Below are 16,343 nucleotides of genomic sequence, written 5' to 3' on the forward strand. Positions count from 1 at the left end.
AAGTCCAACTCGGTTTGGGGGGGGGGAGTCCTCCCCCCCTTGGCTCGGCCGACCCCTTGAGGGTCCCTTGGACCCCAAGGCAAGGTCCCCCTCCCTCCTCCTATATATATGGAGCTTTTAGGGCAGATTTGAGACGACTTTCTCACGGTTGCCCGACCACATATCTCCATAGTTTTTCCTCTAGATCGCGTTTCTGCGGAGCTCGGGCGGAGCCCTGCTGAGACAAGATCATCACCAACCTCCGGAGCGCCGTCACGCTGCCGGAGAACTCTTCTACCTCTCCGTCTCTCTTGCTGGATCAAGAAGGCTGAGATCATCGTCGAGCTGTACGTGTGCTGAACGCGGAGGTGCCGTCCGTTCAGTACTAGATCGTGGGACTGATCGCGGGATTGTTCGCAGGGCGGATCGAGGGACGTGAGGACGTTCCACTACATCAACCGCGTTCTCTAACGCTTCTGCTGTACGATCTACAAGGGTACGTAGATCACTCATCCCCTCTCGTAGATGGACATCACCATGATAGGTCTTCGTGCGCGTAGGAAAATTTTTGTTTCCCATGCGACGTTCCCCAACAGTGGCATCATGAGCTAGGTTCATGCATAGATGTCTTCTCGCGTAGAACACAAAAGGTTTTGTGGGCGGTGATGTGCGGTTTGCTGCCCTCCTTAGTCTTTTCTTGATTCCGCGGTATTGTTGGATTGAAGCGGCTTGGACCGACATTACTTGTACGCTTACGAGAGACTGGTTTCATCGTTACGAGTAACCCCCTTTGCTCAAAGATGACTGGCAAGTGACGGTTTCTCCAACTTTAGTTGAATCGTATTTGACCGAGGAGGTCCTTGGATGAGGTTAAATAGCAACTCATATATCTCCGTTGTGGTGTTTGCGTAAGTAAGATGCGATCCTACTAGATACCCTTGGTCACCACGTAAAACATGCAACAACAAAATTAGAGGACGTCTAACTTGTTTTTGCAGGGTATGATTGTGATGTGATATGGCCAACGATGTGATGTGATATATTGGATGTATGAGATGATCATGTTGTAATAGAAATATCGACTTGCACGTCGATGGTACGGCAACCGGCAGGAGCCATAGGGTTGTCTTTATACTAACGTTTGTGCTTGCAGATGCGTTTACTATTTTGCTAGGATGTAGCTTTAGTAGTAATAGCATAAGTAGCATGACAACGCCGATGGCAACACGTTGATGGATGATCGTGGTGTGGCGCCGGTGACAAGAAGATCGTGCCGGTGCTTTGGTGATGGAGATCAAGAAGCACGTGATGATGGCCATATCATGTCACTTATGAATTGCATGTGATGTTAATCCTTTTATGCACCTTATTTTGCTTAGAACGACGGTAGCATTATGAGGTGATCTCTCACTAAAATTTCAAGACGAAATTGTGTTCTCCCCGACTGTGCACCGTTGCTACAGTTCGTCGTTTCGAGACACCACGTGATGATCGGGTGTGATAGACTCAACGTTCACATACAACGGGTGCAAAACAGTTGCGCACGCGGAAAACTCGGGTTTAAGCTTGACGAGCCTAGCATGTGCAGACATGGCCTCGGAACACATGAGACCGAAAGGTCAATCATGAATCATATAGTTGATATGATTAGCATAGGGATGCTTACCACTGAAACTACTCTCGACTCACGTGATGATCGGACTTGGGATAGTGTAAGTGGATCATGAACCACTCAAATGACTAGAGAGATGTACTTTTTGAGTGGGAGTTTAGCATATAATTTGATTAAGTTGAACTCTAATTATCTTGAACATAGTCTAAGTCCACTTTGAATATATATTTGTGTTGTAGATCATGGCTCACGCGACAGTCATCCTGAATTTTAATACGTTCCTAGAGAAAGCTAAGTTGAAAGATGATGGATGCAACTTTGTAGACTGGGCTCGTAATCTTAAGCTAATCTTACAAGCTGGGAAGAAGGATTATGTCCTTAATGCTGCGCTAGGAGATGAACCACCCGCTACGGCTGATCAGGATGTTAAGAACGCTTGGTTAGCACGTAAGGAGGACCACTCAATAGTTCAATGTGCAGTCTTGTATGGCTTGGAACCGGGACTTCAACGTCGCTTTGAGCGTCATGGAGCATTTGAGATGTTCCAGGAGTTGGAGTTTATCTTTCAAAAGAACGCCCAGATCGAGAGGTATGAGACCTCCGATAAATTCTATGCTTGCAAGATGGAGGAAAACTCGTCTGTCAGTGAACATGTGCTCAAAATGTCTGGGTACTCAAACCGTCTAGCTGAACTGGGGATTGAACTCCCGCAAGAAGCTATCACTGACAGAATCCTTCAATCACTGCCGCCAAGCTATAAAGGCTTTGTGTTGAACTACAACATGCAAGGGATGAACAAGTCTCCCGACGAGTTGTTTGCGATGCTGAAAGTCGCAGAGTCTGAACTCCGTAAAGAGCATCAAGTGTTGATGGTAAGCAAGACCACTAGTTTCAAGAGAAACGGCAAAGGCAAGAAGGGCAATTCGAAGAAGAGCGGCAAGCCTGTTGCCAATCCGCCGAAGAAACCCAAAGCTGGACCTAAGCCTGAAACAGAGTGCTTCTATTGCAAGGGTATGGGTCACTGGAAGCGCAATTGCCCCAAGTATCTGGCAGATAAGAAGGCGGGCAAAGAAAAATCAGGTATATTTGATATACATGTTATTGATGTGTACTTAACCGGCTCTCGTAGTAGTGCCTGGGTATTTGATACCGGTTCTGTTGCTCACATTTGCAACTCGAAGCAGGAACTGCGGAATAGACGAAGGCTGGCGAAAGACGAAGTGACGATGCGCGTAGGAAACGGTTCCAAGGTTGATGCAATCGCCGTCGGCACAGTGTCACTTCAGCTACCATCGGGATTAGTGATGAACTTAAATCATTGTTATTTAGTGCCTGCGTTGAGCATGAACATTATATCTGGATCTTGTTTATTGCGAGACGGTTACTCTTTTAAGTCTGAGAATAATGGTTGTTCTATTTCTATGAGTAACATCTTTTATGGTCATGCACCGAATGTGAGAGGATTGTTCATATTGAATCTTGATAGCGATACGCATATACATAACATTGAGACCAAAAGAGTTAGAGTTAACAATGATAGCGCCATATTTTTATGGCACTGCCGTTTAGGTCATATTGGTGTAAAGCGCATGAAGAAACTCCATGCTGATGGACTTTTGGAGTCACTTGACTTTGATTCACTTGACACGTGCGAACCATGCCTCATGGGCAAGATGACTAAGACTCCGTTCTCCGGAACAATGGAGCGTGCAAGTGACTTGTTGGAAATCATACATACCGATGTGTGTGGCCCAATGAGCGTGGAGGCACGCGGCGGATATCGTTATTTCCTCACCTTCACTGACGATTTAAGTAGATATGGTTATGTCTACTTGATGAAGCACAAGTCTGAAACATTTGAAAAGTTCAAGCAATTTCAGAGTGAAGTGGAAAATCATCGTAACAAGAAGATCAAGTTCCTACGGTCTGATCGTGGGGGTGAATATCTGAGTTTCGAGTTTGGTGCTCACTTAAGACAATGTGGAATTGTTTCACAGTTAACACCGCCTGGAACACCACAGTGTAATGGTGTGTCCGAACGTCGTAATCGTACTTTGTTAGAGATGGTGCGATCTATGATGTCTCTTACTGATTTGCCGTTATCGTTTTGGGGTTATGCATTAGAAACAGCTGCATTCACTTTAAATAGGGCACCATCAAAATCCGTTGAGACGACACCATACGAACTGTGGTATGGCAAAAGGCCAAAGTTGTCGTTTCTTAAAGTTTGGGGATGTGATGCTTATGTCAAAAAGCATCAGCCTGAAAAGCTGGAACCCAATGCGGAAAAATGCGTCTTCATAGGTTACCCAAAAGAGACAGTTGGGTACACCTTCTATCTCAAATCCGAGGGCAAAATGTTTGTTGCTAAGAACGGAACTTTTCTCAAGAAGGAGTTTCTCTCGAGAGAATTGAGTGGGAGGAAGATAGAATTTGACGAGGTTGTCGAACCTATCATCCCTCTGGATGGTGGCGCAGGGCAAGGGGAAACCTCTGTCATTGCGACGCCGGTTGAGGAGGAAGTTAATGATGATGATCATGAAACTCCAGTTCAAGTTTCTGTTGAACCACGCAGGTCGACGAGATCACGCGCTGCTCCAGAGTGGTACGGTAATCCCGTCTTATCAATCATGTTGTTAGACAACAATGAACCTGCAAATTATGAAGAAGCAATGGTGGGCCCAGATTCCAACAAATGGCTAGAAGCCATGAAATCCGAGATAGGATCCATGTATGAGAACAAAGTGTGGACTTTGGAGATACTACCTGAGGGCCGCAAGGCTATTCAAAACAAATGGATCTTTAAGAAGAAGACGGACGCTGACGGTAATGTGACCGTTTATAAAGCTCGACTTGTGGCAAAGGGTTTTTCACAAGTTCCAGGAGTTGACTACGATGAGACCTTCTCACCCGTAGCGATGCTTAAGTCCGTCAGAATCATGTTAGCAATAGCTGCATTTTTCGATTATGAAATCTGGCAGATGGATGTCAAAACGGCGTTCCTTAACGGTTTCCTTAAGGAAGAGTTGTATATGATGCAACCCGAAGGTTTTGTCGATCCTAAAAATGCTGACAAGGTGTGCAAGCTCCAGCGATCCATTTATGGACTGGTGCAAGCATCTCGGAGTTGGAACAAACGCTTTGATGAGGTGATCAAAGCATTTGGGTTTATACAAGTGGTTGGAGAATCTTGTATTTACAAGAAAGTGAGTGGGAGCTCTGTGGCGTTTCTAATATTATATGTGGATGACATATTACTGATTGGGAACAACGTAGAGCTTTTGGAGAGCGTAAAAGTTTACTTGAATAAAAGTTTCTCTATGAAGGACCTAGGAGAAGCTGCTTACATTCTAGGCATTAAGATCTATAGGGATAGATCAAAACGCCTGATAGGACTTTCACAAAGCACTTACCTTGATAAAGTTCAAAATGGAACAGTCCAAGAAAGGGTTCTTGCCAGTTTTACAAGGTACGAGATTGAGTAAGACTCAGTGCCCAGCAACTGATGAAGATAGAGAGCATATGCGCTCCGTCCCCTATGCTTCAGCCATAGGTTCTATCATGTATGCGATGCTGTGCACTAGACCGGATGTTAGCCTGGCCATAAGTATGGCAGGTAGGTTCCAGAGCAATCCAGGAGTGGATCACTGGACAGCGGTCAAGAATATCCTGAAGTACCTGAAAAGGACTAAGGAGATGTTTCTCGTGTATGGAGGTGACGAAGAGCTCGCCGTAAAAGGTTACGTCGATGCAAGCTTTGACACAGATTCGGACGACTCCAAGTCGCAAACCGGATACGTATTTATTCTTAATGGGGGTGCAGTAAGCTGGTGCAGTTCCAAGCAAAGCGTCGTAGCAGATTCTACATGTGAAGCGGAGTACATGGCTGCTTCGGAGGCGGCTAAGGAGGGTGTCTGGATGAAGCAGTTCATGACGGATCTTGGAGTGGTGCCAAGTGCACTGGATCCAATAACCTTGTTCTGTGACAACACTGGTGCCATTGCCTTAGCAAAGGAACCAAGGTTTCACAAGAAGACCAGACACATCAAACAACGCTTCAACCTCATCCGCGACTACGTCGAGGAGGAGGACGTAAATATATGCAAGGTGCACACGGATCTGAATGTAGCAGACCCGCTGACTAAACCTCTTCCACGGCCAAAACATGATCGACACCAGAACTGTATGGGTGTTAGATTTATTACAATGTAATTCACATGGCGATGTGAGGGCTAGATTATTGACTCTAGTGCAAGTGGGAGACTATTGGAATTATGCCCTAGAGGCAATAATAAATGTATAGTTATTATTATAATTCCTGTATCAAGATAATAGTTTATTATCCATGCTATAATTGTATTGAATGAAGACTCATTTACATGTGTGGATACATAGACAAAACACCGTCCCTAGCATGCCTCTAGTTGGCTAGCCAGTTGATCAATGATAGTCAGTGTCTTCTGATTATGAACAAGGTTTTGTTGTTTGATAACTGGATCACGTCATTGGGAGAATCACGTGATGGACTAGACCCAAACTAATAGACGTAGTATGTTGATCGTGTCATTTTTTTGCTACTGTTTTCTGCGTGTCAAGTATTTATTCCTATGACCATGAGATCATATAACTCACTGACACCGGAGGAATGCTTTGAGTGTATCAAACGTCGCAACGTAACTGGGTGACTATAAAGATGCTCTACAGGTATCTCCGAAGGTGTTAGTTGAGTTAGTATGGATCAAGACTGGGATTTGTCACTCCGTGTGACAGAGAGGTATCTCGGGGCCCACTCGGTAATACAACATCACACACAAGCCTTGCAAGCAATGTAACTTAGTGTAAGTTGCGGGATCTTGTATTACGGAACGAGTAAAGAGACTTGCCGGTAAACGAGATTGAAATAGGTATGCGGATACCGACGATCGAATCTCGGGCAAGTAACATACCGAAGGACAAAGGGAATGACATACGGGATTATACGAATCCTTGGCACTGAGGTTCAAACGATAAGATCTTCGTAGAATATGTAGGATCCAATATGGGCATCCAGGTCCCGCTATTGGATATTGACCGAGGAGTCTCTCGGGTCATGTCTACATAGTTCTCGAACCCGCAGGGTCTGCACACTTAAGGTTCGACGTTGTTTTATGTGTATTTGAGTTATATGGTTGGTTACCGAATGTTGTTCGGAGTCCCGGATGAGATCACGGACGTCACGAGGGTTTCCGGAATGGTCTGGAAACGAAGATTGATATATAGGATGACCTCATTTGATTACCGGAAGGTTTTCGGAGTTACCGGGAATGTACCGGGAATGACGAATGGGTTCCGGGAGTTCACCGGGGGGGGCATGTTGGAAATATGCCCTAGAGGCAATAATAAATTAGTTATTATTATATTTCTTAGTTCATGATAATCGTTTATTATCCATGCTATAATTGTATTGATTGGAAACACAATACTTGTGTGGATACATAGACAAAACACTGTCCCTAGTAAGCCTCTAGTTGACTAGCTCGTTGATCAAAGATGGTCAAGGTTTCCTGGCCATAGGCAAGTGTTGTCACTTGATAACGGGATCACATCATTAGGAGAATCATGTGATGGACTAGACCCAAACTAATAGACGTAGCATGTTGATCGTGTCATTTTGTTGCTACTATTTTCTGCGTGTCAAGTATTTGTTCCTATGACCATGAGATCATATAACTCACGGACACCGGAGGAATTCTTTGTGTGTATCAAACGTCGCAACGTAACTGGGTGACTATAAAGATGCTCTACAGGTATCTCCGAAGGTGTTCGTTGAGTTAGTATGGATCAATACTGGGATTTGTCACTCCGTATGACGGAGAGGTATCTCGGGGCCCACTCGGTAATACAACATCACACACAAGCCTTGCAAGCAATGTAACTTAGTGTAAGTTGCGGGATCTTGTATTACGGAACGAGTAAAGAGACTTGCCGGTAAACGAGATTGAAATAGGTATACGGATACTGACGATCGAATCTCGGGCAAGTAACATACCGAAGGACAAAGGGAATGACATACGGGATTATACGAATCCTTGGCACTGAGGTTCAAACGATAAGATCTTCGTAGAATATGTAGGATCCAATATGGGCATCCAGGTCCCGCTATTGGATATTGACCGAGGAGTCTCTCGGGTCATGTCTACATAGTTCTCGAACCCGCAGGGTTTGCACACTTAAGGTTCGACGTTGTTTTATGCGTATTTGAGTTATATGGTTGGTTACCGAATGTTGTTTGGAGTCCCGGATGAGATCCAGGACGTCACGAGGAGCTCCGGAATGGTCCGGAGGTAAAGATTGATATATAGGAAGTCCTGTTTTGGTCACCGGAAAAGTTTCGGGCTCATCGGTAGTGTACCGGCAGTGTCGGGAGGGGTGCCGGGGACCATCGGGAGTGGTGTCACGCCCCAAGGGGTCTCATGGGCTATGGGAAGAGATAAACCAGCCCCTAGTGGGCTGGAATAAGTTCCCACTAAGGCCCATAAGGTTTGAGAAGGAAAAAACACAAGGTGGAAAGAGTTTCCAAGTGGGAAGGTGGAATCCTACTCCAAGTAGGATTGGAGTAGGACTCCTCCACCTCCAATTTCGGCCAAACCTTGAGGGTTTGAGGCTGCCTCTTCCCTCCCCCTCCCTCCTATATATACTGAGGTATTAGGGCTGATTTGAGACAACTTTTGCCACGGCAGCCCGACCACATACCTCCACGGTTTTTCCTCTAGATCGCGTTTCTGCGGAGCTCGGGCGGAGCCCTGCTGAGACAAGGTCATCACCAACCTCCGGAGCGCCGTCACGCTGCCGGAGAACTCTTCTACCTCTCCGTCTCTCTTGCTGGATCAAGAAGGCCGAGATCATCATCGAGCTGTACGTGTGCTGAACGCGGAGGTGCCGTCCGTTCGGTACTAGATCGTGGGACTGATCGCGGGATTGTTCGCGGGGCGGATCGAGGGACGTGAGGACGTTCCACTACATCAACCGCGTTCTCTAACGCTTCTGCTGTACGATCTACAAGGGTACGTAGATCACTCATCCCCTCTCGTAGATGGACATCATCATGATAGGTCTTCGTGCGCGTAGGAAATTTTTTGTTTCCCATGCGACGTTCCCCAACAATGGCATCATGAGCTAGGTTCATGCGTAGATGTCTTCTCGAGTAGAACACAAAAGTTTTTGTGGGCGGTGATGTGCGTTTTGCTGCCCTCCTTAGTCTTTTCTTGATTCCGCGGTATTGTTGGATTGAAGCGGCTTGGACCGACATTACTCGTACGCTTACGAGAGACTGGTTTCATCGTTACGAGTACCCCCCTTTGCTCAAAGATGACTGGCAAGTGACGGTTTCTCCAAGTTTAGTTGAATCGGATTTGACCGAGGAGGTCCTTGGATGAGGTTAAATAGCAACTCATAGATCTCCGTTGTGGTGTTTGCGTAAGTAAGATGCGATCCTACTAGATACCCTTGGTCACCACGTAAAACATGCAACAACAAAATTAGGGGACGTCTAACTTGTTTTTGCAGGGTATGATTGTGATGTGATATGGCCAACGATGTGATGTGATATATTGGATGTATGAGATGATCATGTTGTAATAGAAATATCGACTTGCACGTCGATGGTACGGCAACCGGCAGGAGCCATAGGGTTGTCTTTATACTAACGTTTGTGCTTGCAGATGCGTTTACTATTTTGCTAGGATGTAGCTTTAGTAGTAATAGCATAAGTAGCACGACAACCCCGATGGCAACACGTTGATGGATGATCATGGTGTGGCGCCGGTGACAAGAAGATCGTGCCGGTGCTTTGGTGATGGAGATCAAGAAGCACGTGATGATGGCCATATCATGTCACTTATGAATTGCATGTGATGTTAATCCTTTTTGCACCTTATTTTGCTTAGAACGACGGTAGCATTATGAGGTGATCTCTCACTAAAATTTCAATTCGAAATTGTGTTCTCCCCGACTGTGCACCGTTGCTACAGTTCGTCGTTTCGAGACACCACGTGATGATCGGGTGTGATAGACTCAACGTTCACATACAACGGGTGCAAAACAGTTGCGCACGCGGAACACTCGGGTTAAGCTTGACGAGCCTAGCATGTGCAGACATGGCCTCGGAACACATGAGACCGAAAGGTCGATCATGAATCATATAGTTGATATGATTAGCATAGGGATGCTTACCACTGAAACTATACTCAACTCACGTGATGATCGGACTTGGGATAGTGTAAGTGGATCATGAACCACTCAAATGACTAGAGAGATGTACTTTTTGAGTGGGAGTTCTTAAGTAATATGATTAATTGAACTAATTATCATGAACTTAGTCTAATGGTCTTTGCGAATTACGATGTAGCTTACGCTATAGATCTACTGTTTTTTATATGTTCCTAGAGAAGATTTAGTTGAAAATTGAGAGTAGCAAACTTTGCAGACTAAGTCTGTAAAACCGAGGATTGTCCTCGTTGCTGCGCAGAAGGCTTATGTCCTTAATGCACCACTCGGTGTGCTGCACCTCGAGCGTTATCTGTGGATGCTGTGAACATCCGACATATACGTTTCTGATGACTACACGATAGTTCAGTGCAAAATACTTAATGGCTTAGAAGCAAGGCACCGAAAACGTTTTGAAACGTCGCGGAACATAAGTGATGTTCTAAAGAGATGAAATTGTGATTTCATGCTTGTGCCCTTGTTAAGAGGTACGAGACCTCCGACAAAATTCTTTGTCCACAAAGTAAAGGAGAAAGGCTCAATCCTTGAGCATGTGCTCAGATTGTCTGAGTACGACAATCACTTGAATCAAGTGGGAGTTAATCTTCCAGATTAGATAGTGATAGTTCTCCAAAAGTCACTGCCACCAAGCTGTGAGAGCTTCGTGATGAACTATAACATATCAAGGATACATACAATGATCCTTGAGCGATTCGCGATGTTTGACACTGCGAAAGTAGAAATCAAGAAGGAGCATAAATAGTTGATGGTTTGTAAAACCACTAAGTTTCAAGAAAGGCAAGGGCTAGAAGGGATACTTCATGAAACGGCAAAACAGTTGCTGCACTAATGAAGAGACCCAAGATTAAACCCAAACCCGAGACTAAGTGCTTCTGTAATGACGGGAACAGTCACTGAGGCGGAGCAACTCTAGATAACTTGGTAGATAAGAAGGCTGGCAAAAGTCGAAAGAAGTGTATTTGATATACATAATGTTGATGTGTACTTTACTAGTACTCCTAGTAGCATGAGGGTATTGGATACCGGTTCGGTTGCTAAGTGATTAGTAACACGAAATGTAAGCTACGGCATAAACGGAGACTAGCTAAAGGCGAGGTGACGATATGTGTTGGAAGTATTTCCAAGGTTGATATGATCAAACGTCGCACGCTCCCTCTACCATCGGGATTGGTGTTAAACCTAAATAATTGTTATTTGGTGCTTGCGTTAAGCATGAACATGATTGGATCGTGTTTATTGCAATACGATTATTCATTTAAAGAGAATAATGGTTACTCTATTTGCTTGAATAATCACCTTCAATGGTTTATTGAATCTCGATCGTAGTGTTACACATGTTCATGATATTGGTGCCAAAAGATACGAGTTAATGATGATAGTACCACTTACTTGTGGCACTGCCGCTTGAGTCATGTTAGTATAAATTGCATGAAGAGGCTCCATGCTGATGGATCTTTGTACTCACCTGATTTCGAATCACTAGTGACATGCAAATCATACCACATGAGCAAGGCCTTGTTTTCATTGAGATGAAACAAGATAGTAACTTGTTGGAAGTGATACATTTTGATGTATGCAGTCCAATGGGTGCTGAGGCACGCAGTGGATATCATTATGTTCTTACTTCAATGATGATTTGAGTAGATACTAGAGTATTTACTTAATGAATCACAAGTCTGAAATATTGAAAAGTTCAATTCTGTTTCGGAGTGAAGTTCGTCGTAACAAGAGGATAAACTGTCTACGATATGATCATAGAAATGAATATCTGAGTTACGAGTTTTGGTACGCAGTTAAGACAATGTGGAAATTGTTTCGCAGTTCATGCCACCTGGAACATCATAGTGTGATGATGTGTCTGAACGTCATAGCCACGCACTATTTGGTATGGTGCATACTATGATGTCTCTTATCGAATTACCACTATCGTTTATGGGTTATGCATTAGAGACAACCGCATTCACTTTAAATAGGGCACCACGTATTTCCGTTGAGATGACACAGTATAGACTGAGGTTTAGCGAAATCTAAACTGTCGTTTCTTGAAAGTTTGGGGCTTCGACACTTATGTGAAAAAGTTTCAGTCTGATAAGCTCGAACCCAAAGCGGATAAATACATCTTCATAGGATATCCAAAACAGTTGGGCACATCTCCTATCTCAGATCCGAAAGCAAAGTGTTTGTTTCTAGAAACGGATCCTTTCTCGAGGAAAGGTTTCTCTCGAAAGAATTGAGTGGGAGGGTAGTAGAACTTGATAAGGTTATTGAACCATCACTTTTAACCAGTGTATAGCAGGGCGCAGGAAGTTGTTCTTGTGGCGCCTACACCAATTGAAGTGGAAGATGATGATGGTGATCATCAAGCATCGGATCAAGTTACTACAAGCCTCGTAGGTCGACAAGGTCGCGTACTACTGCAGAGTGGTACGGTAACCCTGTCTTGGAGGTCATGTTGTTGAGCAACAGTGAACCTACGAGTTATGGAGAAAGCGATGGTGGGCCCGGATTCCGACAAATGGCTGGAAGCCATGAAATCCGAGAGAGGATCCATATATGAAAACAAAGTGTAGACTTTGGAAGAACTACTTGATGGTCATAAGACTATTAAGTAAAGATGGATCTTTGAAAGGAAGACAGACAATGATGGTGACAAGTCACTATTAAGAAAAGCTCGACTTGTCGCAAAGATGTTTTCGACAAGATCAAACAGTTGACTATGATGAGACTTTCTCACTCGTAGCGATGCTAAAGGTCTGTTAGAATTATGTTAGTTGTTGATGCATTATTTATGAAATATTGCACGTAGGATGTCAAAACATTGTTTCCTCGACGGTTTCCTTGAGCAAACATTGTATGTGATACAACCAGGAGGTTTTGTCGATCCTAAAGATACTAGCAAGTATGCAAGCTCCAGCGATCCTTCAATGGACTGGTGCAAGCATCTCGGAGTTGGAATATATATACTTTGATGAGATGATCAAAGATTTTGGGTTTGTACAAAGTTTATGAGAAACTTGTATTTCCAAAGAAGTGAGTGGGAGCACTATAGAATTTCTGATAGGTATATGTGGTTGACATATTATGGATCAGAAGTAATGTAGAATTTCTGTAAAGCATACAAGGTTGTTTGAAAGAAGTTTTCAAAGGAGTACCTGAATTACGCTACTTGAACGTTGAGCATCAAAGATCTATGGAGATAGATCGAAAGCGCTTAATAGAAGTTTCAACAAGATGCATGCCTTGACAAGTTTTTGAAAGAGTTCAAAATAGATCAGCAAAGAAGGAGTTCTTGGTTGCGTTGTGAGGTGTAAATTTGAGTAAGACTCAAAACCCGACCACGGCAGAATAAAGAGAATAGACGAAGGTCGTCTTCTATGCCTTAGCCGTAGAATCTAAAGTATGCCATGCTGTGTACCGCACCTGATGTGTGCCTTGACTCAAAGTATGTTGAGAGGTACAGAGAGTGATCCATGATTGAATCACTAGCAGCGATCGAAATTTATCCTTAGTAACTAATGGACTAAGGAATTTTTCTCGATTATGGAGGTGGTTAAAAAGTTTGTCGTAAGGGGTTACGTCAATGCAAGCTTTGACACTAATCCGAATAACTATGAGTAGTGAAACGGATTCGTATAGTAGAGTAGATATTTGGAGCATTTCCGAATAGCACGTAGTAGCAGCATCTATAAGATGACATAAATATTTGTAAAGAACGCACGGATCTGAAAGTTTCAGAACCATTGACTAAAACCTCTCTCACGAGCAAGACGTGATCAGACCCCATAACTATATGGGTGTTGGATTTGTTGGAATCACATGGTGATGTGAACTAGATTATTGACTCTAGTGCAAGTGGGAGACTGTTGGAAATATGCCCTAGAGGCAATAATAAATTAGTTATTATTATATTTCTTAGTTCATGATAATCGTTTATTATCCATGCTATAATTGTTTTGATTGGAAACACAATACTTGTGTGGATACATAGACAAAACACTGTCCCTAGTAAGCCTCTAGTTGACTAGCTCGTTGATCAAAGATGGTCAAGGTTTCCTGGCCATAGGCAAGTGTCGTCACTTGATAACGGGATCACATCATTAGGAGAATCATGTGATGGACTAGACCCAAACTAATAGACGTAGCATGTTGATCGTGTCATTTTGTTGCTACTGTTTTCTGCGTGTCAAGTATTTGTTCCTATGACCATGAGATCATATAACTCACGGACACCGGAGGAATGCTTTGTGTGTATCAAACGTCGCAACGTAACTGGGTGACTATAAAGATGCTCTACAGGTATCTCCGAAGGTGTTCGTTGAGTTAGTATGGATCAATACTGGGATTTGTCACTCCGTATGACGGAGAGGTATCTCGGGGCCCACTCGGTAATACAACATCACACACAAGCCTTGCAAGCAATGTAACTTAGTGTAAGTTGCGGGATCTTGTATTACGGAACGAGTAAAGAGACTTGCCGATAAACGAGATTGAAATAGGTATACGAATACTAACGATCGAATCTCGGGCAAGTAACATACCGAAGGACAAAGGGAATGACATACGGGATTATACGAATCCTTGGCACTGAGGTTCAAACGATAAGATCTTCGTAGAATATGTAGGATCCAATATGGGCATCCAGGTCCCGCTATTGGATATTGACCGAGGAGTCTCTCGGGTCATGTCTACATAGTTCTCGAACCCGCAGGGTGTGCACACTTAAGGTTCAACGTTGTTTTATGCGTATTTGAGTTATATGGTTGGTTACAGAATGTTTTTCGGAGTCTCGGATGAGATCCAGGACGTCACGAGGAGCTCCGGAATGGTCCGGAGGTAAAGATTGATATATAGGAAGTCCTGTTTTGGTCACCGGAAAAGTTTCGGGCTCATCGGTAGTGTACCGGGAGTGCCGGGAGGGGTGCCGGGGACCATCGGGAGGGGTGTCACGCCCCAAGGGGTCTCATGGGCTATGGGAAGAGATAAACCAGCCCCTAGTGGGCTGGAATAAGTTCCCACTAAGGCCCATAAGGTTTGAGAAGGAAAAAACACAAGGTGGAAAGAGTTTCCAAGTGGGAAGGTGGAATCCTACTCCAAGTAGGATTGGAGTAGGACTCCTCCACCTCCAGTTTCGGCCAAACCTTGAGGGTTTGAGGCTGCCTCTTCCCTCCCCCTCCCTCCTATATACACTGAGGTATTAGGGCTGATTTGAGACAACTTTTGCCACGGCAGCCCGACCACATACCTCCACGGTTTTTCCTCTAGATCGCGTTTCTGCGGAGCTCGGGCGGAGCCCTGCTGAGACAAGGTCATCACCAACCTCCGGAGCGCCGTCACGCTGCCGGAGAACTCTTCTACCTCTCCGTATCTCTTGCTGGATCAAGAAGGCCGAGATCGTCGTCGAGCTGTACGTGTGCTGAACGCGGAGGTGCCGCCCGTTCGGTACTAGATCGTGGGACTGATCGCGTGATTGTTCGCGGGGCGGATCGAGGGACGTGAGGACGTTCCACTACATCAACCGCGTTCTCTAACGCTTCTGCTGTAGGATCTACAAGGGTACGTAGATCACTCATCCCCTCTCGTAGATGGACATCATCATGATAGGTCTTCGTGCGCGTAGGAAAATTTTTGTTTCCCATGCGACGTTCCCCAACAGGGCAACCAACCCCGGGGAAGCCCATAGGCTTTGGGGAGACACACCAGCCCTTAGTGGGCTGGTGGGACAGCCCCAAGGGGGCCTATGCGCCAAGAAAAGGAAATCAAAGGAAAAAAAAGAGGGAGGAAGTGGGAAGGGAGGGGGACTCCTCCCACCAAACCAAGTCCAACTCGGTTTGGGGGGGGAGTCCTCCCCCCCTTGGCTCGGCCGACCCCTTGAGGGTCCCTTGGACCCCAAGGCAAGGTCCCCCTCCCTCCTCCTATATATATGGAGCTTTTAGGGCAGATTTGAGACGACTTTCTCACGGTTGCCCGACCACATATCTCCATAGGTTTTCCTCTAGATCGCGTTTCTGCGGAGCTCGGTCGGAGCCCTGCTGAGACAAGATCATCACCAACCTCCGGAGCGCCGTCACGCTGCCGGAGAACTCTTCTACCTGTCCGTCTCTCTTGCTGGATCAAGAAGGTCGAGATCATCGTCGAGCTGTACGTGTGCTGAACGCGGAGGTGCCGTCCGTTCGGTACTAGATCGTGGGACTGATCGCGGGATTGTTCGCGTGGCGGATCGAGGGACGTGAGGACGTTCCACTACATCAACCGCGTTCTCTAACGCTTCTGCTGTACGATCTACAAGGGTACGTAGATCACTCATCCCCTCTCGTAGATGGACATCACCATGATAGGTCTTCGTGCGCGTAGGAAATTTTTTGTTTCCCATGCGACGTTCCCCAACAGAAGCTGCTCCGCCTCTTGTTACGTGGTGTGGAGGGCCGCCTTAGCCACTGTCAACAACGTCGCCTGAGCCCTATAGGCGGCTTTGCCACCGCCGGCGTTG

Source organism: Hordeum vulgare, chromosome 2H (genome assembly GCF_904849725.1).
Source record: "Hordeum vulgare subsp. vulgare chromosome 2H, MorexV3_pseudomolecules_assembly, whole genome shotgun sequence".
NCBI classification, from domain to species: Eukaryota; Viridiplantae; Streptophyta; class Magnoliopsida; order Poales; family Poaceae; genus Hordeum; species Hordeum vulgare.